The sequence below is a fragment of the Pteropus medius genome, unplaced genomic scaffold (assembly GCF_902729225.1).
Source record: "Pteropus medius unplaced genomic scaffold, Ma_sr-lr_union100, whole genome shotgun sequence".
Classification (NCBI taxonomy): Eukaryota; Metazoa; Chordata; class Mammalia; order Chiroptera; family Pteropodidae; genus Pteropus; species Pteropus medius.
This window is the reverse complement of record NW_024342474.1, coordinates 3,053,156-3,077,798: the sequence shown is the minus strand read 5'-3', so window position 1 is coordinate 3,077,798 and position 24,643 is coordinate 3,053,156. Positions and strand designations below refer to the sequence as shown.

Here is a 24,643-nt window from a genome sequence, read left to right as displayed (position 1 = left end):
AAAAAAAAAAAAAAAAGAAAGAAAGAAAAAAAGTAAAAGTCGATGTCAAATGAAGGTAGAGAAAGCTTTTATTAGTAATCACTGGCATATTTGAAACAAATATTATACTGAAAAATTGAGAAATTGTATGGTTGTATGTGTTTTCATTTTCTGGTTTCTAGGAATTTGAGAGATTTCCAAGGAATGTAGAAAGGAGATGATGAGGCAAAAACAAACAAACAAACAAACAAACAAAAACCATATATTTCTTTTTAAAGCAAAGTTTGATTCCCTAATGAAATAAAGAATGGTGGCACGTCAACCACCTTATATCATCTTGGTGCCTTTTAATAACATAAAGAGCACATCAGAACCACCTTTTTGAAATCAATAATGGTTTGATTACAAAAGATAGTCCTTTCAGGAGACAAAACATTCATGTAAAAATTTTTCTCACCGCAATAGACTATCTAGCAATATCATGTTTGTTTAATTCAGGACTAATTAACAATCATTAATAGGATTATTGGTCATAATCCTAGTATGTTTTCAACTTGAATCTCTAGCTCCACTTTTGTGTAAGAAGTCCTATGATACAGGAATACCTGATTTGTACAACTTCTCTGTTTGAATTATTGGCCTTAGATTCTGTTTTGGTAAACTACAACTTACATACTATAGCTTGTCTAAAAAATATATGGCTATGCTCTTAATTTGTCCATAAAAGTATTCAATTAACAATGGAGTTTTTCCTATCTTCCCCATCTCCTATAAAATACTACTCAGTAGATAGTAATAATAACTGATAATATTCCCACATCTCCTTGTTCAGATAATTTTTTGAAGTCAAAGAAGAGATATTTTAATTGCAATGCACAAATTATATTCTCTTGTCAACTGTAAAGAAAAGTCCCACTGCACTTTATATCTTAATATAAACAAACATCCTAAGTCATAATAGAATGATTATTGTCTTTCTCTTTGTGGTAGCTTTTAAATATGTTTATGTGCACTACTATAGCCACGTAGAAAAGTAAAGAATTCCCATCTTACAATTCTCTTGGGATGTAGTCTCAATTGACATTATTAATTTTGACGCTAAGTGAAAAATTCAGCACTTAAATATTTCTGCATCATCAATATCAGTGCTTGAAAGTGCCAAAAACCAGAGTTTTATCCATATTGGAAAGATCCATGTTATTGTAAAGTCAATGATAGTCTGCTGCTGTTGTTTTATAAATCACCTAATTGGCTCAGTCTGTGAAGAGCAATTTTGCAACTCATAAATACTTGTGCATAAGAGAATTCTTCGAGAGTAAAGAGGCTCTGCCAAAAACAGAGTTAGAGAAAAAAGCAAAATGATTATGAATACCATTTGTTGGTTACCTACATTATTTATTTGCTCTCCAACAACAATACCATGATATAGGTTTGGTTACATTTTTAAAAATGAGGAAATTGGGGCTCCATACGTTTATATAGCTGATTTCGGTTAAGCAGCTTAAGTATGGCTAAGTCAAAATTCCATCAAGTTCTACCTACAAAAGCTCTGATCCAACCTATTAAATGAGATGGAAGAAAAAGGGAAAGACAGAAAAGAGAACTACGGAATGAGAGACTACAGAGCAAGGATGACATGGGAGATCTACAAAAAGTTGGCTGAAGGACAAATTGCTTAACTTGCTTTGAGAATATGTTCCATTATTTGTGTGAATCAAGACTAAAAGGAACTTACCTGTTTTATTCCTAGCCATTTCTCTAACATCTAAAATGGTGTCTGGAGCACAATGGATGAATAAATAGTTGTCAAAGAATTGTATTCTTTGGCTTGAAATGTCAGAGGCCTTATTTAAAACTCTACTTCACTGTAGATATGAATGCCTCCAAAACATAAAGGCCCTAAAAAGAGCTTAATCAGATCATGTAGAGAACAGGTAGATAAACAGAATATGTTAGATTAATAGAGAAAGCAGAAGACATGTGAGCTGTCACCATATATGTACAGGCTGTCAATCAACCCAAAAAGAGATTTATTTTGTGTGGCCTCAGAAAGCTGAGTAAGGACTCTAGGTAGAAGCAAGAAGAATTGGGTCACAATTGTAACTAGCTTAAAGAGAACAGGCTGCCTCAGTGTCATACTTAAATAATAGATGGTAATTTATTAAAGGTGCTGAAAAAAAAATACATAAAAGTGGAAACAGATGCCCTTTAAGTTATTTGCAATGTTGTAATCCACCAAAATGCTCAAGGATATGTAAATATGAATGTTATTATTGCTGACATCTAGAAATTTGTAGTATATGGAGAAACCAAAGACTTCTACAAATGCAACTATAATAAAATGTTTAAAACAAAAAAGACAGATTAAAAATGCAATGTTACTGAAATTTTAGAAAAGCTTCTACATATCCAGGGGCTTCAGAGGAAATCTGAAGGTGGTATTTAAGCTCGGCTTGAAGATGAGGTTAAAGTTAGACATGGAAATAATAGGAAGTTATAGAGCATTTTAAGATGAAAGAACAGAATGGCCAAAAGTATAGTGGCATGAAGATAAATGAGGCACAGGGGACAGTTCGATCTGACTTGAGCATGGTGGCAGTGGGAGATAAGCCTGTAAAAGCTTTTTCGATTAACAAGGATGAAAATGTTGGTCTTTAGACCTAAGTAATGGCAGTCAACAAAGTGTTAGTTACATATAGGTAAAGGAGATGTACTTCAGTTAGAGTATCTGGTGGCACATACAAAATTAACTGGTATAGTGAGAGACTGGAGGTTAGAAGCCTAGCTAAGAGACTACAACATGACTCTAGGCAGTATGTCGAAGGTGCCTGATTCTGTGGCAGCATCAGAAAAGAAACTGGTGAGATAAGTATTTTGGATGTGCAATTGTCAGTCTTAGCAACTGATCCTTAGAAACAAAGTTTGAGAAGGGTGGGTCTCAAAAGCTTCTATACCAGAATGCAATAAAATAATAAAGCCAATAAAAGCAATGGGGGCAATAGGAAGAAGGAAGGCACGGTTCAGAAGAGATCATGGGGTGCTGGTGGTGTTAGCCGCACAATAAAGGGGAGCTGTCCAGCAGGCATTTGGATCCCTCAGCCCAGAAATTATGTGAAAATCAGGGCTGAAGATAATGACGTCAGAGTTATTCCCACTGAGGTAAAAACTGAGGCTAAGAATGAGCTTTGCCAATTGACAAAATATGCACAAAAGAAAAACCCAAAACAGAAATTGAGGAACACATGCATTAGTGAGTAGGAGGTGAAAGATGAGCTGAAGGAGCTGCAAATGAGCAGTCAGAGAAGTAAGAGGAGAACAGAGAGCTCACTGAAGCCAAAAGAGGAATCTAAGAAGCAGCAGGTACCAAAACAAATGAAGATTTAGAGCCTAGGAGGTCCATAACCTGATTATTAAATGTTAATACTTATGGATACCTTACAAGAAAGATCTTATTCTTTCAAATCAAAGTATTTTCACATGAGATTACTTATTTTTTATCCTTTGAAGGAAGAGTAAAGTAATTTCTTATTTAAAGATACTCTGATTTCAAGGATAATTTCCTTAAACATTCTCAATTTGATCCTATTTGGCAATGATTTTCAACAATAGATAATACCATTCTTCCAAGAGGTATATTTAAATGTAGGGGCATTTTAGGTGATTACAATGACTGAGGGGAAGCTAAGGAGACAGGGGCCATAGACACTGCAACAGGGGTCAAAGGTCCTGCAACAAAAGAGGCATTCCTATACAATGAAGAGGTGTCCTGCCAAAAATACCAAGTGTCACCTGTTGAGAAATGCTGTCACATGATGCTGTTTTGCACTGAGTGCACTTTTTGAATATTTGAGAAGAATTGATAGAATTTCACATCCTGAAATTTGGGGGAATCAATTTTAAAGTAAGGTAAATACCATTAATATAGTTCATCCCTTAGAAGCTTTTCAAGCAAAAGCCTGTCTTTTAGTTTTACTGTTTACTCCTATCTAATCTCGTTCCAAATGAAATAGGTCTTCAAATAAATTACTTAATAGGGTAGCTTCTTTTAATAAATATAATTGTTCCACATATAAGCTCTAATTGGAATCTGAGTAGGGGTATAGATGATTAAGAATACATTTCACTGTGTTATTAAGTGAGGAAACAGCCAATGCTTGAAATAAAATGCTTTCTAAAAAATACCAACATTTTAGACAGGATTTTATTGATCTAAACATTCTCTTGCATTCACCACTCATACTAAATATTTTCAATTGCTGTTTTAATGCCAATTATTAGCAAAAATTAATCACCAGCTTAGATGATTGAACCACACAGACATTTTTGTGGGGCTATCCTAATAGCACAAAACTTTTAACAAAAATATCTTTACACCAGCATCTCGTAGCTGTCATTCGAATGCCTTGTAAGAGCTTAATGAACTCTTTTGAAATTCAATGAATATTAATGCGAACATTTGCAAAACAGTTTGGTATTAGGACAGAAAAATTATTTTCAAAAATATATGTATCACATATTAACACTGATATTTATAATTACGTTAAACATCTCTGGGGACCCATTAGTCCAGCCTTAGCTGGACTAGTTTTATTATAGTCAAGTTCAATTTGTTTAACTTGTGGTTAATTTTTTCTAGTGTTCTTGATTATTACAGTTTATACTTAAATGTACATACCCCCTCTTGTTTACTAACTGCCAAATATGTGTGGTAAAGGTTAGTTTTTCCTCTAAACAATGGTCTATATTAGGCTATTCTCTCATATTATGATTATAAGCTGCAAGTACACTAGGCACTTGGGTTCAGCATTCTAAGGGACCAATGGAAAAAAATGAAGCTTTCTCTAAAAGTTTCTTTAAAAGTTAAAAAAAAAAAAGTTCTATTACTTACTGAGATTTAGTGTGCAGTACACATTTCCTAATCACTTTGATCCAAACAGTGTTGAGAAAGCCTGAGACAAACCAGGATGACCTTTTAGACAATGAGTCCATTTAACGGTTTTATTATGCAATCCATAAACTGTTTTGACAAGTAATGGGGAAACTTGGCATTTCAAAGGTTCTCGAAAATCTGTTAAAAAGAATAAGCCAGTGGTTCTTAAAACGACCAAACAAACTTAAAGCCAAATATTTAATACCTAACACTAGCTACCATGTATTGAGTTATTTCTATTTTCTATGCATGTGCTTGGTACAGTGGTAATTCATTCACAGGCATTATCTCATTCAGTCTTTACAACCAACACATGAAATTATGATCCTCTTTTACAAATGAGAAAACTCAAAATTGAAAAAACTCAAACTCAGATTGAGAGGTTTTTGCACATGAAAAAACCAAGATTTAGATAGGTTTAGCAATTTGCCCTAGCTAGTAAGTGGCAGAGCCAAGATCAGAATCCAGACAGGCCAGACTTCAGAGCCCTCTGCCCTGTCTCGCCCCAGAGACCTGGGTCCCACAAGGGTTCCCAGATAAATCACACATGGTCTCTACTCTCAAGGACCAGATAGCGTAGGAAGAGAGAACGCCTATCCAGATAATTATAATTCCAGATAAAATATAATAACTGGCCTAAGAGAAGTCCAGATCAAGTTACAGGCAGTTCAGATGAACACAGATTACTCCAAGATAAAGGAACTTGGAATGAATATTTTCTGTGGGACAGATTGTGGGGAAGGAGGAACATAGCTAGTATTGTTGCATACCATTCATTTATCAGGTAGAGCAGAAGACATCTTACATTTGTTATCTTCTTTGGTGTTCAGAAAAACCATAGAAGTATTTCTCCATGTTGCATAAAACTAAGTCAACCATTGGTTTAAATGAAATTTGAATCTTGAATCCCTGAAGATAAGATGTCCCTCTGTCTTTTTCTTTTTCTTTTCTTTTTTTTTTTTTTTTTTTGGTACATGTTGAGGAGGTTTCTTTTTTATCTTTAGGGGTATAGGTGCCTTTTGCTAATCTGTCAAAGAAAATACTTTTCCAACTTGCACTAAGTGACTAAATGACTAGATGCGGGCCAGCTGCCCTGTCCCCAGGGCAGAGTCCATGTGGAATTTCCTGGCATATTTAGAACAGTAGGTAGGAAAGGAGGCTCATTTATACCTCATTTCCCTTCTTCTTCCTTCCTGCCACTTCTGCTTCCCTCCTTCCTTTCTTCATTTTTTTCTATAATTAGTTCAAAACTATTACATGTAAGACACTGCACAGGGAATGGAGAACATGACCCTTCTGACCCTCCTTCAGCTTCATGGAAGGCAGAAGCTGAACTACTTAGTGATTAAAGCCAGTCTGAGTGCTCGCCCCAACTCAGCCACTTACTAGCTGTGCTATTTGAGCAAGTTACTTTATTTCCTGTGCCAAAATTCCTCTTCTGTAAGTGTAAACATTGACAGATCCCTACTTCATAAAGTTGTTGAGGGGATAAAAGGAGTTAATAACATACAGAAAGTGGTAGCATAGTGCCTGGAACATGGTGAGCATTATAAAGACATTGTTATAGCTAAAATATTATAGTTACAATATTCTTGGGCTTCTTGGTGTGGCTTAGTCTGTCCAAAGACTGAAAGATACTGTGGCTCAATCTCCTCTCTTAAAAAGTGGATATCAATTCATTAGCAAAGATATTCTTCAGGGAAGGAGTGTCCACCCCCCATAGCAAGAAGAAAATCCTCCATGTTTTTTTTAGACAGGGTCATTCTCAATAGGCAGAGGAATGGGGCTGAATGCACAGGTTTCTAAGGCGAGATACCCTTCACAAATTTGCATTTTAGTATATCTTACAAACATTTCTTCAGACTACTAACTCCTTTTCAAGTTATTTAGAATATACGCCTGTTCCATTGAGTAGGAAATTGAAGGTAAATAGGGTAGGAGGAAGATAATCTGGATAACTAGATGAGAATTTTTTGAGAGCAGAACTCCAACTTCATTCATCCTGACAACCACAGTGCAGTGTCTAGAATGGCTTTAGGCGTTTAAAAGTAACTAGTCTCTATTTTAGGTATTTTCCATGCAAGTTTATTTCTCACAATAGCACTTCAGAGTAAGTACCACCAATTTCATTTTACGGGTAAGAAAGACTGAGCATGAGTGTTAAGTAATTACTCAGCCTTACGAAAGTGCAGAACTGAAGCTGAAATAATTCTAACTCTAAAGTTAACTACCTTTTTCCACGCGAATATCTCAAAAAATGTTAGGTTAATGAATACAGAATTAAAAGCAAATGCAGGATACTTCCTTTTATTTCAGATCCATGATCCAAGAATATGACATTGGATTAAGGATATCTCTTTAGGTCGCTTTGTCCTCCTTCCCCTCAGGAGGGCTCAAGGCAAAAAAAAAAAAAATATGAGCCAGATATTATAAAAGAGTAAGTGCATGTCTATAAATAAACAATATTTGTATGAAGATGCACTAACTGGACATTGGGAAACAGGGTGTTAGAATTTCAGACCACTAGCCACTATTAAAACGCTCCCTGGAAGAAAAAAAGCACTACCTAATTGCAATCTGTTGATGTGAATTTTGTAAAAATAAAAAAAAAGTTTTTGACTTTATAAGTTGTTATACAAGACACTGAGTTGCTTAAGGTGATAATATTTCCCTTCCACTAAGATCATTCAACTGCCCACCCACTTAGATCGTTTTAAATGCAATGTGCTCAGAAGCAGAAAGTAAAGCTAGGATTGCTTCACCAGGGTTAAATAAGTCACCTTGCTTAAGCCTCATCTACTCTCTGCAGCCACCATCCAGCTCAGATTTTTCAGCCACACTCCCCCAAATACACACTTAGTACTTGTGGTTCCAATGACACAGCAGATTCAAGTTAACGTGTCTGTTATAGGTTTGCAGCCCTCTTGAGCTCTCAGTTTGGGTGTACCCATAATAAAGCACCGGGTGCCAGGAAATCAGGCATCTAGCTTACTCTTTCCCGTCCAGTCTTTTCCACATCACTCTCATCACTGTCAGCAATTTATTTCTTCTGATTTCTTTCTTAGTGGACCCAGGAAGGGAGAAGGACACGGAATATTAGCTTTCCTACTACCACTTGCTCATCCTCACTCAACCCAGCCCACTCAATGCTACTTCTGCAGTAAGTGGAGCCAGAGCCACTTGTAGAGAAACTGCTCATTTTCTCTAGCATGTGGTGTGTGTGTCTGTGTGCAATTTTAATATATCCCTGGCATAGACCACAAAATGTCCTTGCCAGTCCTACTGGGAAAGTGGCCTTGGTCTCTATCGCCCTTGCCAAGGCAGTCTTAAATCTCTTTCGCGGAAGTAAGAGAGAAAAGGGGGTGGAGAACGCGGCTGCCTAGCAGCATCAGCTGAGAGGAAGCAGTTTGCACTTGGGCCACCTAGCCAGCTTCCCGCGCTACCTGGCCTGGCCAGACACCCTCAGCGTGGCGCAGCGGCCCAGGAAATCCAGTGTGAGCATGGAGCACAGGCCCTCTGTCAAGTCTAGCTCCCCTTCAGCCCGCGCACAGTCCTCGCCCGCACACACCTTTCCTTCTGCCTCTGACCCCGCTGTGCTACCTGAGGACTGAAAAAGAAGGAAGAAGGCCTCCCTGGTACTTCATCCTCTCCTCCCAGCCTCGCGGGGTCCAATCTCCTGCGAAAAGAGAAGACACTTCCTACACACACTCTTATCATCCCCTCACCCCCATCCCCACCTTGTGCGGCAACCAGGCCACCCCGGGGTGCTCGCGGACCCGGAGTGAGATGCTGGTGAGAAAAGCACTGGAGACACGCCGGGCGGGAAACAGCCCGGAGACACTCCTGAGCCAAGGAGAAGAGGAAGCACCGCACCGGAAGAATCTCGGTGCAAAAGCCCAGAACGCTGGCACCTCTTGGCCGAAAGCACACGGGCGCGCGTGGAGTACTCTGGGTCCGCCACCCCTTGGCCCGCCTCCCGGATGCTCGCGCGCCCCGAGCCTGGCTGCGCCCCCGCAGGGATGTCGGCGCACAGGGTGACGCGAGGCAGCTTCGAGGGATTTTTTTTGTCTATATAAGGGCTTGCTGGCAAACTCTTCTTTGGAGTGTCTGTCACAAGCGAGCCATTAATTTTTGCACACACGTGCAGTTCCCAGGGCAGCCCAGTGGCAGATGCACACTCGCCTTCCTCTCGGCAGGAGCCTCTCTCCTCCTCCCGGCCTCCCGGGGCGTACTTTACCTGCTCTCCCGCACAGGGTGGGCGCTGCAGCTCTTGGTTTCCCCTTGGCCGCAGCTGGTTCACCACGCTGTCACTGGGTGAATGGAATTATTTATTTATTTATGTCGCCTGACGTGTCCTCGCCCTCCACAGCTAGGAGGAGGAGGTGGCGGGCGGGGCTGCAAAGCGCCCTTTTGGGTGCCTGGGAGCGCCCGGGGCGTTGGGAGGGCGGGGCAGGGGAGGAGGCGGGGAGAGTGGTGGAGGCACACGAGGGCGAGCACCATCGGCTTCATGGGGGACAAACCACCGCCCAGAGATTCAAGGAAGCCTGAGCATGCTCCAAGAGTCAATGCTGTAGACACTTTATGGCTTGGGTCACTCCACTTCAGGTTTTAGTTTTGACCAAGAGAGAAAGCCAAATGTCTGGTAGAGAGAAAAGTTGCTCCAGATCAGTCCTAACAGACTTTATTCGAAATGCTTTGGCACTTAACCTAGGAGGCAGGTGTGCAGTACCACAAAGATACCCTAGGGAGTTGGACAACCTACGGGAGTGGAAAGCATGCAAAAGAAGAGGAGCCTGGCAGAGTTCAGGAAGACTAGGAGATTCTCTTTATAAGCATGGAGGGGAAGTGATGGGGTGTTTTTCAATTGAGTACATTTTTGTGGGGAGTGGGGATGGCACTGTTGGAGATTAGGCTCACCAACCAAATACCTCAAAGAGAAAAATTAAATCTACACGCGTGAGAGGAAGTGTTTAGAAAATAGCACAAGAATTTGAAAATGGATAAGAAATGAAAGTCATTTGTAAACAATTCCTTTCATTTTTAGTATTTCGAATTATTTCATTCTTCAAAGTAGGATTTATTTATTTGACAATGAATAGTGAGTGCTAAGGATAATGGTAATTCCACAGTCATTGATTTGGCTCCTTTTACCTTTATTATTTTTTTTCTCCTGTATCTAGAACATGTTTCTTGGGGAAATTGGAAAGAGGAAGGCCTGTAAATGAACATTTAGGTTCAGTTCCTTCAATGTCTTTAAGGTTGTATTATTACTTAGAGAAAAAGAAGCTGTCCAGAAGAATAAACGCGAGCTTGGATTTGAGAATTTATATTGCAGTTTTTCTGTCAATTTAACTGACCCTACCCCCATTTCTGCTTCTAAAAAGTGAAAAAGATAAAATGTTATGTTAATCCTTGGTAATATAACTTCCTAGAAGCTTTCCTTATTTATTCTGGAACTTAAATCATGTATAAAAAGCCAAGATAAGTTTGCTAAAATAGAACTTTGTAACCCGAAAGACCAAAAAAAATCGAAATGGTAATAATAGGAAAAAAAAAAACACACTTATTAAGTATATGGGGGTTCAGAACAAATCATCCTCAAAGTGTGCCTCTGTGGTATACAGGTCATTTTGAGGTAAAGGCAACTTTAGCAGCTGGCTCAAGAGAAACTTCTGCCCCTACTTTAGCTTCCTAAAAGGACTTGAATTAGGAGCCCTGCCCATAATTAGAGATTATCAGAGATAACCTATTTTGGCCTATCTATAGGGCAGGGATAAACTTTTATTTACTAAATATCTGCTCTTCTTATCAGCCTCCACTGACTCTTTGAAGCCCCTAGGGTACCTTACCTCATCCCTAGCTCAGGATGTTTTATATGCTTCAATCCTCCTTTCTGTCTCTGAACCTCTGGTGCATGTAGGGTCTCAGATACTCATGTATGTAAGATTCCCATACATATGTATTAAATTTAGTTATTTTCTCTTGTTAATCTGTCTCATGTCAATTTAATTATTAGGTCACCTGAAAAAAACCTTGAGGGCAGAGAAAAGTTTCTTCCTCCTCCAAGTGCTTATCATTGTCAGGCCCTCTTTAAGTACTTACATGGGTTATTTCAATTACTACAATAACTTTATTAGATTATTCATGTTTTACAAATTAAGTCACTTAGCTAAATTCACATTGCCTTACTTCTGCCATATCTTGTCTATAAACTTGGACAAAACTTGAAATTTAATTTCTGCAGCTAAAAAATAGAAATATCAACTTTTTATTGCTGTCATAAGATCTAGATGAGATGATATATGTTAAGTAGATGGTAGATAATATGAGATTGATGAATGGTGGCCATTATTAGTAACTTCAAAAGGTTTGGAAGACAGTTTTACAAAGAAAGGGGTAGTTTAGAAATTAAGTAACCAAGGCAGAAAATTCTAGGAAGGACTTTAGATTATTTTTAAAGCTAAAATGTATAAATTGACATTTGTATAAGATAGAATAGACATTTGATAATAATGGAATGTCTAGCAGTGACTATAATAAACACTTCATTTTAGTTATAAAAGAATGGTAAATTAGAAAAGAAACAACATTAAGACTTACATTTCAAGGTCATCTTCTTGAATGTTTGCTATTGACATTTTTCCTGTTCATTTATCATTTTTACTTCCTTTCAAAGAAGAAAGAAAAAGAAAGGCCATGTATTTCCTAAATTTTGACTCGATTCTCTTTTTCTTCTCTTTGACTTTTCTTTGTCTTGTATTTTTTACAGTTTCATGTTCTTGGCCTATTTAAGCCATTGCCAAACTCATAAACATTACTACCCATAGCATTGTATCATAACTGTAGCAAGTTTTCTTTTTAAGTCTTCTTTTTCCAACAGTTAAAACTCTGGATGCAATTTACCTCCTGCTCCAGTGTTAGTATTTGAGGATTCATTTCTAAATTGCCTTGTTGCTATGACAAGGCATGTTTTGTAAATATTTGGTTGGATTAGAAAGAAATCTGACTATGGCCATGCCACTCTGAACAAACCCGATCCACTCTGATCTCGGAAGCTAAGCAGGGTCCGGCCTGGTTAATACTTGGATGGGAGAATACCTAGGAAGACCAGGTGCTGTAGGTATAAAAAAATTTTAAAAATAAGGAATTGTAAACTGACAAGATCCTTGCAATCTGTGAGGTCAACTAAGAGTTGCCTCGCCTAAAAAAAAAAAAGAAAGAAAAAAAGAAAGGAATCTGAAAGGAAAATTAAATGAAAATAAACCCAATCTATGTATTCTATGACTTACAGTCTCAACACTGTTTAGATATCAAGAAAAAAAATGCAACTTAGGAAAAAAGCAACCAATATGATCAGAACTTGAACTTTGGTAAAATTTCTGCCTTGATTTCTATTCATGAGGTGAAATAACAATAGGAGAAGCAAAGAATAGCAATACATTCAATATTCTAGCAACTCGTGTTCCACAAATAAGTAAACTAGAATACAAACATAACATATAAACGAATAAAGCCCAAACATCTTGTACTATGTACCCCACAGCCTAGTATTCCAGGTTTTTTGGCCCTTCTTCAGTCCCCAGCCATGCCATATCTTCTCATGCTTTTCTAAATTTTCTTATTTCCTACCCACTTTTCCATATCAAATTTGCCTAAGCTTTTTTTTTTTTCCTTTAAGACCTAGCAACTATGTCATCACGTTTGTAGCATTTCAAGGATTTCTTCAATAAAAATTAATTTTGTCTTCCTCAGTACTCATTCCCATATTACTTGTTGTATGCCTCTTCCTGGGGCATTTTCTTTCTGCTTCACAATATGGCTATAATTGTGTGTGTGTGCATGTGTGCATGTGTGTGTGTGTCCAATTTTTAAGTCATTGGAGATTAGAGATGACATTTTATTCATCTCTGTAATTTTCCAGCATTCAGCACAAATTCTTGCAGATAGAAGGTAACCAATAATTTGTCAAATGGAGGAAAGAGATAATAGTGTGCCCCTAAAAACAGATTTGTAAGAGAGGTTGTTCGTGCTTATAATATCTGTGATCTGCATGACACTACCTTTCTCTGATTCTCTTACAGTTTTGGCGGGGGGAGGGGGGGTGGCATGTGACTAGTTCTAACTAATAGAGTATGAATGAAAGGGACATATGTCATTTCCGGGTCAAGAGAATTAAGAGCCATCATGCCTCCTTCCTCTACTCTAATAGCCTCATGTTTCAGATGGAGTAGCAACAAAATGGACTCACTAAATGATAAAGAAAGGCTGCTTGACTTGCACTGGACTTTCTGTGAGCAAGAAATCATTATTGCGTTAAGGCACTGAGTTTTCAGGCTTTATTTGTCAGGAGAATGTAACCTAGCTTATATAAATCATAATGGCATAAAGACCCAAATGAGACATTGAGTTTATGAGAATGCTATAATGTGTTCTTAAGTCAAGGCTAAAAATTTATATTCTCACCACCCAAAATTGATATACTACAGTCTTTTCATGGAAAGACTCTGTGAGACCAAAGAAAGTGTGCAAGTGTATTGGTGGAAGGTGGGGAGTGATAACTACACACGATAGATTGGTTTTAAAGAAGGACAAAAGACCCAATGTCCCAATATATTTCCCTTAGCCTGAGTGAAAACAAACATGCACCTGCCATCCAGGGGCAGTGTACTGTGTCTGAGATTATAGCTAGCTAGCACCTGTGAATATAACTGTTCTGACCTGGTTTCATAGAATGTACAAAATATGAAAGTCGTCTTTCCACTGTTTCTAGATTTATAAGTTAAGTACATCCATATAGGCTACTTTGGAAATATCTTCTGTGGAAGTATAGAGGTTTGGAACTAGTCACCCCCAAATGTGCCTCTGTGGTATGTGGGTCATTTGAGCTAAAGGCAACTTTAGCCATGGGCTCAAAAGAAATTTCTGACTCTCCCTTAACTACCTAGAACTTAAATTAAGGGTCTTGCCCGTAATAAGAGAGTATCAGAGATAACATCTTTTAACCTGTCTATAGGGCAGGATAAATTTCTATTCACTAAATATCTGTTCCTATTACCAGCCTGCAATGACCTTTTGAAGCCCCTGAGGCACCTTACCTCATCTCTAGCTCAGATGTCTTATATACCCATTTCCCCTTTCTGTCTCTGAACCTCTCCTGCATGTGAGGTCTCTGACTCTCTCATGCATGCAGAGTTCCCATACATATGCATGTACTAAATTTTGTTATTCTCTCTTACTAATCTATCTCATGTTTATTTGATTATTAGGCCAGTGTAAAGAACCTTGGAGGTAAAGGAAAATTTGTTCCTCCCATACAGTTGGTGCTGTGAGCAGAATAAACTCACTGGCTAAAACTCTACACTTTCCCACGAGGCTGCTGCCAATGAGGAGATCCTGGGGCGTCTGACACGGTCCTGCAGAAGGTGAGGGTTCTCACCATGTCAGCATCACTCTGTCTGCAGGATCCGGTAGAAGCAAGTGGTGAGTATCTTTTTCTCTATCCTACATTTAGATTGGCTGGAGAAAATATTTATGAAACTAGTATCTCAGGCTAGCAATTTTTGGTTATTTGATATGAGTACTTATAGGTTTAATTTTTCTCTCTCTGTTTTCTCTCTTTATATCTTGTTATATGTCCTGATAGCTTCCCTGTATGATTCGTGAGAATATTTTCTCTCTGGCTTCTATCGTCCAGAAGATGTCCTTGCCAAGGTGCACCTTGCTCTCTATCTGGCCATGAAAAGCTCTCAAGAGATTTTTCTGTGTCTATCCCATTCCTTTCAGAGATGGAAGGATAGTTATGTTCTGGTGGGCAGCCAAATCAGTTGTGGGTCCAAGCTTAGGGAATCTTAAGCCTTATCCTGTTAAAAGGGGGCAAAGCACGTGATTCCCTGTGTGTTGGAACAGTCGTTTAAAGTGTGGACAAAAAAAGAGAGCTGTAATAAATTATAAATTCCTAACTGAGCAAGTCATGGTGAGTGGTTATGCCTCAAACATAACTTTTTTAGTAAAAGGCTTATCTTTGCCTTAAGCAAGCCCTGTCCATTGTTTCTGTGCATCTAGATTAACAAACCTTTGAAATGCCCCCTTTCAGAACTCTTCTTCTAAAACAGACTACCCTCAAGAGAGAACATAATATTAATTATTCTGTAATCCAATCCCCTCCTTGCTTTTTTCTACCTTCATGCAATCTTCCCTAGTTCCCTCCTCAATTTCAAATGCATAAAAGAAACTGCAAAACTGTCATTCTCTGGAGCATTTGAGATCTTGCTCCCCAAAATTTGTCTTCAGTTTTGGCTCAAATAAACTTATATAATTTTTTCTATAGGTTTGGACATTCTTACATTAACAAAAGATGGGTCCCCCCATCTTCCTTAGGCTAATTCTGGGAGTTTCATCTTATGAGGGTTGCATCTTTTTTACTCGCCTTTGGGGTTCCCTCTTGCATCCATAGTATTGATTTGAGTAGCTATTAATCCTAATTGTCAAGGCCAGACAATCAATCTTTTTAATTGGAAAAACTTTTATATTGAAAAGAAAGATTTTTTTTTTTTTTGTACTTAGCTCTCATATTGTTATACTGGCTAGTCATTAAGATTCCCTTAAAAAGATGGAAGTACAGAAATTAGAAAAAAAGTCAAAATCTACTCAGATCCCTTCCTATTTACCTTTAGATATTGTAAAACTTAGGACACTAGAAATTCAACTGTCCTTTACATAAGAAAAAAATGGAAGAATAAAAATGGCAAAACTTACTTAAAGACAACTTAAAACGTCCTAAGAAATCTGTAAGGTAACTGTCAATTTGGAAGCTCCATAATAGTACTAGACAGGAATGTGAGCTAAATTGCATTTATGGCTAGGGTCCCACTGTTAGTTAGCCAGGCATGAGTGACCAGAGTGAAGGCTCAGTTCTGTAACCATAGAAACCTCCCTTGAAGACCTTCCTTAAGGACTCCCTAGAAACACCTCCCTTTTAGGGTTATAAATTACCCCAAATCCTAAGGTACAAAGGCCATAAAAGCTTCTGACTAAACTTGCCACAAATGTGTGCGCAGAAAGTACTACACCAACCTGCCCACAACCTCAGCCTCATTATACCATCGTTATAATATCTTGCCTATGCCTGGAAGTTCATTAATCTAATTATAACAGACTGAATTCTGGGTAAGCACATGCACAGTAGGCAAAGTGTTATATAGCAACTGTCAGTCAAGGTGACTTCACATGCTGATCATCTAGTACCGCTCTAGTACCCTCTCGTCATAGCCCAATATAAACAAACCTTTCCACATTTGTGTGGTTACAGCTCTCTTCACTGAAAACCTGCTTCTCCCTGGAGCATACTCTATTATCTTTTCACTTCCCAAATTCCACAGGGATACAGCCTTCCTTAGCATGGCCCGTCTTCCTCTAAAATATACTTTCAATAAAGCTTATTTTTTCCAAATCTCACTGATTTGTAATTCTTTACTGCATCAGCAGAGAAGAACTGAGGACCCCCACCATGCCTCTGGGGCAACACTGGATTTCACATCAACCCAGCATTAACACTACCAAACTGCTGTCAGCTCTCATGTAAAATATAAAGTTATTGCCTTTCAGATGCCACTGCCCCGGGGCCACCCGCACCCAGCCATGGTCATCTCCACTTTTGAGGGCAAGTCTTTGAGCCGTATCTCCTTTGAGCTGTTTGCAGACAAAGTTCCAAAGATAGCAGAAAATTTTCATGCTCTGAGCACTGAGGAAAAAGGATTTGGGCACAAGGGTACCCGATTCCAGAGAATCATTCCAGGATTTATATGCCAGGGTGGTGACTTAACATGTCATAATAGCATGGGCAACAAGTACATCTATGAAGAAAAATTTGATGATGAGAATTTCATCCTGAAGCATGTGGGACCTGGAATCTTGTCCATGGCAAATACCTGGACCCAACACAAATGGTTCACAGTATTTCATCTACACTGCCAAGACTGAGTGATTAGATGGCAAGTATGTGGTCTTTGCCAAAGTGAAAGACGGCATAAATATTGTGAAAGCCATGGAATGCTTTGGGTCCAGGAATGGCAAGACCAGCAAGAAGATCACCATTGGTAACTATGGACTACTCTAATAAATTTGCCTTGTTTTATCTTAACCACCAGACCATTTCTTCTGTAGGGATCCCCATCTGCTTGGAACACCCTATGATTTTTGTGCTCTCACTACAGTTCTTTAGGTTCCAAATATTTTTTGTCTCCTCACAACCAAGTTTAGCTGGATTGCAGAGTTAAGTTTATGATTATGAAATAAAAGCTAAACGACAATGACAACAAAGAAAAAAATATATAAATTTACAATTGCTATTATGAAGAATGTTCAAATTAGAAAAAAATGGGCTAAATAAAATGGACATTGATGGGGTTAAATAAAGGTTTTAGTACAGTACTATCAAAGGCTGAGTGGGGCTATGGAGAAGAGAGAAAGTTTCTTCTACCCCCAAGGTTTTATCAGCTGGTTTAATAATCAAATAGATATAAGATAGATTAGCAAGAGAAAACAACCAAATTTAATAAATACATGTGGGAACCCCACATAAATGAGAGAGTCAGAGACCCCATGTGCACAGAGAGGTTTAGAGACAGAGAGAGAAAATGGATACATAAGAAATTCTTAGCTAGGGATGAAGTAATGTACCTTAGGGGTGCATTACTTCAAAGAAATGTATCATGCCCTATAGATAGACCAAAAGAATTTATATCCGGTAGTCTCTTATCATGGTGAGATAGCTGAAGGGATGCCAGACGGCTAGGAAGAACTATAGATAAGCTGACCACAAGAATGCCACCACCTCATCAACCCTTACACAAAAATGCAGAAATATCTGATAATTATCTCCCTTCTAACCATTTACTTCCACACAGATATGGAATCACTATTCCCTAAGTGCAGTTAATCAAGTTAATCAAGGTTTGACTACTCTACAACTTTGCTGGGATGGTAATAATGAGCAGTCCACCATCTTTCCCCATAGCTCAGGCACTAACATGGTTACCAGGCAACATAACCAGTAAAGAAAGCAGCCCCCTTTTCAAAAGGACAGCCTTTTCACACAGGCTGTCTCTGTTTCCCAGCTCATAAAAGCTAACAAAGCCAGCCAGCCTCTGAGTCAGTTCAGAGGACCTTCCTTTCTTCTGTGATGTCTCCCTTGTGCTGGAGCATAAGCTTAATAAAACTGTTCCAGGGTTTCCTCTTGATTTCTCTCTTGGGGAACCCAAGATCCCCAGTGCTGCTAACAAAGGACAAGGCCCATAATTCAAGTTCTTCTAGGAAGTTAAGACAGAGGTTTCTCTTGAGCCGGTGGCTAAAGTTGCCTTTAGTTCAAAAGACCTGCATACCACAGAGGGACATCTTGGGGTGATTAGTTTTAAACCTCTACTGCCAAATCAACCCCTTCATTGTCCCCCAACATTAAAGGACCTCTAATAAGTCTGCTCTATTTACCCCAGCCTGAATAAACTTAATACACAGAAAAGAAGCAATTACAATGAAACCTGAAAGCAATTATAATTGCATCTCTTTTACCTGATTGTATTATGGAAATAGACATTTTGTTTCACTGGGGAATGAGGACATAAAGGTTGTCAGTTCTTTTGGCTATCAAAGAGAAAGACTCTAGAAGGTAATAAACTTTGCACTCTCTTGGGTCTGTGGAATTGTTTAATACCTCCAGAAATATTTATTGCTTGTCCCAGCTGAAACCTGACAAGATATTTGAAAGGATATAATGACTTTCTGATCCAAAATTTGGCCAAATTGCACGCTAATGTCAGAGTCTAATAAAGAATGTACCCAGAGGAAAATATTTCGACAATGCATGAATAGATTTCTCAGTCCTTTGCCACCATTTAGGCAGCAACTCAATTATTGAGGTATTAAAAACAGCTGTCTTTGTTTTATAAATATAGTCTTTACAAGATGAGTGGTGTGACTTCAGAAACAATTCAAAGCCCACCAATTCCTTTTACTGTCCCAGAAACTTCTCTATTTATCTCAAGAGGCTTATAACTATTGGCTTTAAGGGGAGCTTGCATTCTTATCCCTGCACCTTTGAAATATAAATACCTGGTATTCTCCAAGAACTCTTAACTGGGCCATCTTTTAAAATTCAAGTTTCATAGAGCTGATTCTTATTTTAAAAAAACAAACAAACAAACAAACTCAGCCATCTGAGCAGATCAGTTTAATTTATTCCAACTGGTAATATATTGCCCCTTCCTAACTACCTAGAAGAACTTGAATTAGGGGTCTTGCCTATAATAAGAAGTTAGCAGAGATAACCTCTTTTGACCTATCTGTAGGGCTAGGAAAATTTCTATTTACTAAAATCTGCTCATCTTATCAGCCTCAAGACACCTTACTTCATCCTTAACTCATGATGTCTTATATACCCATTTCCCTTTCTGTCTCTGAACCTCTTGTTACATGGGTTTTCTGTCTCTCTCTCGTATGCAGGTGTGGATGAAAAAGTGATTCTATGGAAAGTAACCTCACAGGGTGAACTGATTGTAAACTCCTGAATGGGCAGGTCATGGCAGATAGTCATACCAAGCATGTAACTTGTTTAGTAAAAGGTTTATCTTTGCCTTAAGCAAGCCCTGTCTATTGTTTCTGTGAATTAACATGCCTTTGCAATAACAGTAACCACCTTAAGAAAGCACATAATCTTAACTATTTTGTAGTCCAATCCCCACCCTACTTTCTCCCACCCTCATGTAATCTTCCTTAGTTTCCCTTTAATTTCAAATACATAAAAGAAACTGTACTATTATTCTCCAGAGCATTTGTGATTTCACTCCCTGGCAATTGTCATCGGTTTGGGCTCAAATTAACTCTTACAAAAATTTTCTAAGGCTTCTGGTCAACATGGCAGAGTACGTGAATGCTGTGCTTAACTCCTTTCACAACCAAATCAAAATTACAACTAAACTACAGAATAACCATCATTGGGAGTCACTTGAAATCTAGCTGAACATAAGTCCTATGAATGGGGACACACAGAAGAGGCCACCTGAGACTGATAGGAGGGGCGGAGATGTGAAACAGGCTAGTTCCGCACCTGCATGTAACGGTTGAGAATCAGGAGAAATATTCCAACTGTGGAGGTCCCCCTGGAAGAATGAGGAGTCCCAGCCCCACCCTGGGCTCTGCAGCCCAGGGTTCCAGTGCTGGGAAGAGAAATCCCCACAACTTCTGGCTGTGAAAACCAGCGGAGATTGTGGCTAAGTGAGAAGAAGGGCTGAGGAAGTCGTAGACTTTCCTCTTAAGGGGCTTGCGCATGAACTTACTTGGTGAGGGACTCACTCGCTCTGAGCTCCAGCGCGGAGGCAGCAGCTCAAAAAATGCCGGGGACATAAAATGAGGAAGTGAGTTTTCTGGCTTCAGGATGTGGGCTGGAGGGCCAGCTTTCCTCCAGACAGAAGTGCTGGCAGAGGGCATTGTTCCTTTGTTGAGTCCTCTCTCACCTGGCTTGCAGACTCAGGTGGGCACCATATCTGAATTTCTATCAGCTTAGCTAACATTGGTCACCCCACCCTGGTGATTCTCTGAGACCTCGCCCCTCCCAACATGTAGGCCCACCCAATCTCCTTCCAGTGGATTTTCCATACAAATTGCCTGTCTTGGCTCATGCTGTGGACTTTCCTAAAATCTCCCAATGGCTCACCAAACCTAAACAAGCAACATCTGGCTTCAGTATGCCCTGTGCCTCTATCTAAGTAGTTCCAAGCCCAGATCTGGGGAAAGTCAGCCTCGGTTTGCAGCTTGGCCTCTCAAGGCACTCCCAAGCCCCATGTGGATGGCAACCATCTGCAGATTTCTTGGTGGCTAATGCCGGGCAGCCCCAGGCAGGACACAGGCTGTAGCTGAACTTGGCCTGCATCAGGGCTCCTCCCAGGAGGCCCCAGCCTGCGTGCCCAGTGGTCAGCTTCAGTTTGAACTTGAGCACCACCCAGGATCACATCTGAGGATGACACATACAAAGGGCAGACAGGGCAGGCAGTAGAGCCCTACTAAAGTGAATCCTGCTCTGTAGGGTCAGCCCCTGCACAACAGCTTCTCCATTGGTCACAGCCAGTCAACACAACCAATCAGCCAGAGGGCCATTCCCTCTCACTGATGAGCAAACAGCAAATGAGTCTCAACTACAACAGAAGAACACACACAGTCCATATAAGGGACATACCTGGAGCACATGGCTCAGGTGGCCAGGGAAGACTGTGCTATTGGAACACACAGCACACTATATAAGACCACTCTACTAAGACTGGAAGACATAACAGCCCTACCTATGCATAGAAACAATCACAAGTATGTGGCCAAAAATAAAAGACAAAGAAACACATCCCAAATGAAAGAACAGTACAGAGCTCTAGAAAAAGAACTAAACAGAATGAAGACAAGCAATCTACCAGATGCAGAATTTAAATACTGGTTATAAGGATGCTCAATGAATTTAAGGGAAGAGTAGATGAACTCAAAACTTTAACAAAGAGACAGAAAACAAAAATAGAGCTAGAAAACATAAACAAGAACCAGTCAGAAATAAAAAAATAACTGAAATAAAGAATACCTTAGGAGGAATTAACTGTAGTTTAGATGAAGCAGAGGATTGAAGTGGTAATTTAAGAGAAACACCCAATCAGAATAGCAATTAGAAAAAAGAATCTAAAATAATGAGAATAGTTTAAGAGGTCTCTGGGACGACATCGAGCATATCAACATTTGCATCATAGGGGTACCAGAAGGAAAAGAAAGAAAGTAAGGAATTGAAAACCTATTTCAAGAAGTAATGATGGAAACATTTTCTAACTTGGTGAAGGAAATAGATATATAAGCCCTAGAAGTGCAGAGAGTTCCAAAAAACATAAACCGAAAGAGGCCCACACCAAGACACATCATAATCAAAATGCCAAAGGTTAAAGGCAAAGAGAGAATCTTAAAAGCAGCAAGAGAAAAGCAGTTAGTCACCTACAAGGGAGGTCCCATGAGTCTGTCAGCTGATTTCTAAACAGAAACTTTTCAGGCCAGAGGAATTGGCACGAAATATTCAAAGTGATGAAAAGAAAGAACTTACAATCAAGATTACCCTACTCAGTGAAGCTATCATATAAAATAGGAGGACAGATAAAGAGCTTCCCAGACAAGAAAAAGTTAAAGGAGTTTATTATCACCAAGCCAGTATTACAGAAAATGTTAGAAGGACTTCTTTAAGAAGAAGAAGAAAAAAAAGATCTAAAATATAAATTGAAAAATGGCAATAATTCATGTCTAGCAATAATTACTTTAAATGTAAATGAATTAAATGCTCTAATCAAAAGATTGGATGGCTGAATGGATAAAAAAGTAAGACCCTTACATATGCTGCCTACAAGATATTCATTTCAGATTGAAAGACATACAGACTGAAAGTAAAGGGATTAAAAAAAGATGTTTTATAAAAACGTAAACAAAAAAAAAAGCTAGGGTAGCAATACTTACACCAGACAAAATAGACTTTAAGCAAAGGCAATAACAAGAAACAAAGAAGGATTCAGTAATCCCACTTCTAGGTATTTATCTGAAGAAATCCAAAACAGTACTTTGAAGGCACATGTGAATCCCTATGTTTTCTGCAGCATTATTTACAGTAGCTAAGATATGATGGCATCCTGGGTGTCCATCAATGGATGAATGAATGAAGAAGAGGTAGTATATATACACAATGGAATATTACTCAGCCATAAAAAGAATGAAATCTTGGCATCTGCAACAATAAAGATAGTCCTAAAGGTTATTGCGCTAAGTGGAGTAAGAGAAAGACAAATGTCACATGTAGAAATGTTACAGTGGAGTAAGAGAAAGACAAATGTCACATGTAGAATCTAGAGAACACGATAAATAAACAAACAGCATAAACGAGCTCATAGATACAGAGAGCATTTCGATGGTTGTCAGATTCGGGGTTGGAGGGATGGGTGAAGAGGCAAGAGGTTTATGAGGTACAAATTGGTAGTTACAAAATAGTCATGAGGATGTAGAATATAGCATGGGAAATATAGTCAGTAGTATTATAATAACTATGTAGGGTGTCAGATGGTACTGTATTTATCAGGGTGATTACTTCATAAGTTATATAAATGTCTAATCGCTGTGGTGTACACCCGAAACTAATATAATGTTGTAAGTCAACTATAATTGAAATAAATAAAAAAATACTCTTTTAAGTATAATACTGTATTGTTAATTATAGGTACTCTGTTGTATAGCAGACCTCTAGAACTTTTTCATCTGGCATAACTAAAACTTCATACCAATAGAGTGGATCATGTTAAGTGCTCTTACCATAAAACAAACAAACAAAAAAACAAAAAATCCATATGGAAACAAGAAAACTTTGGGAGATATTGGATACATCTATTCCCTTGATTTTGGTTGAAGGTATCGTGGGTGTTTGCATGTATTTAAAATCATCGAAATGTCAACATTATATGTGTGCAGTTCTTTGTATAATGGTTATACTTAATAAAGCTGTTAGATTTTTCTAAAAATAAAAACGTTTTAAAAATTAAAAAACTTATCTACAGGTTTTAACATTTCTTATGTTGTCACAGGATTTCTGTACACATGTATGTATTAAATTTAGTTATTCTCTCTTGATAGTGTATCATGCCTATTTGATTATTAAACCGGCCAAAGAATCTTGAGGGTAGAGGAAAGTTTCTTCCTCTCTCACAGAAGTCTCCCATAGAATAGTGAAGAATGCGAATCTAGTTTCATTTTATAAAAAATAAAAAAGAGAAAAAAAATCATGTTGAACATTGCTGTATGGTGTGCTTTTCAATAACTATACACTATCCTAGAAAGGTCTTTTATCAAAATAAATAGGTTTGGGGGCTTCAAAAGTTTCTCATGGATTCTACATTTAAACTCCTATCCATTAATATTTTCTAAATTTACGGTTTATTTAATACTATTATTAAAGAGATGCTTTATAAAATGCAACCATAAAATTGTCTGCTTGACTTGTAACTTTTGTGTAACTGTCCACGTGCCTGGAATGACCTTGAAAAGATAATCATTGTTTCCATTTCCATAATGCCTCGGAGGTCACACGAGAGTTTCATGCTAATATACTCTCAACTACTTGCTTTTCTGTAGTTAGGTATGCAACTGCCTTTACTTTGTTCCTTTGCCTACATTTAAGGTCATGCTGTCATTTTGTTTTCTATTTGGGAGCTCTTTTGGGGCTGTTTGCCAGAAATTTACTCAAACTGTATATTTTTTGTGTGCTATTTTGATGTACAATGCTGACTTCTTAATGTTGGTTAATTTTTTTTAGGGGTTCATTGGTTATCATCTTGAATTGTCACATGTTATAATTTTTTCCCCAAAACTAATCTGTAGGAGATCTGTGACGTGAAATGTGATGTAGGTTTCAAATCCATATGTTAGGATGGAATGTGCTCCTTCTCTTTACCCCTGTGATTTGGGCTGGAGCCTAGCAATGCAGATGGTCATATAAGGTTTATTGATTTTGTGTTTTTTGTCCTTGATCCACCAGAATTTCATTTCTCAATACACATCCAGAGTCATGGAATCCAATTGTCAACGTAAGAAATATCCAAACCTGTAGAGAATTTTTATTAGAGTTTATCTGAGCCAAACTGATGACATCTGCCAGAGAGCAAGAACGTAAATGCTCCAGAGAATAAA

At 38.5% G+C, this 24,643-nt stretch overlaps 1 protein-coding gene and 2 pseudogenes across 2 annotated transcripts in view; 2 read left to right on the top strand and 1 right to left on the bottom strand.

Moving 5' to 3' along the window:
* SLC16A7 (solute carrier family 16 member 7) overlaps positions 1 to 9,335 on the bottom strand; it is a 91,072-nt gene extending 81,737 nt beyond the window's left edge. For both annotated transcript variants that reach the window (XM_039865864.1, XM_039865863.1), the window contains exon 1: positions 9,147 to 9,335. The gene's annotated coding sequence lies outside the window, so the exon portion shown is untranslated. The remainder of the gene's footprint in view (positions 1 to 9,146) is intronic.
* Positions 9,336 to 9,416: 81 nt separating this feature from the next.
* LOC120604855 (peptidyl-prolyl cis-trans isomerase A-like) lies at positions 9,417 to 17,024 on the top strand (annotated as a pseudogene).
* LOC120605133 (uncharacterized) lies at positions 11,914 to 12,032 on the top strand (annotated as a pseudogene).
* Positions 17,025 to 24,643: the final 7,619 nt, after the last annotated feature.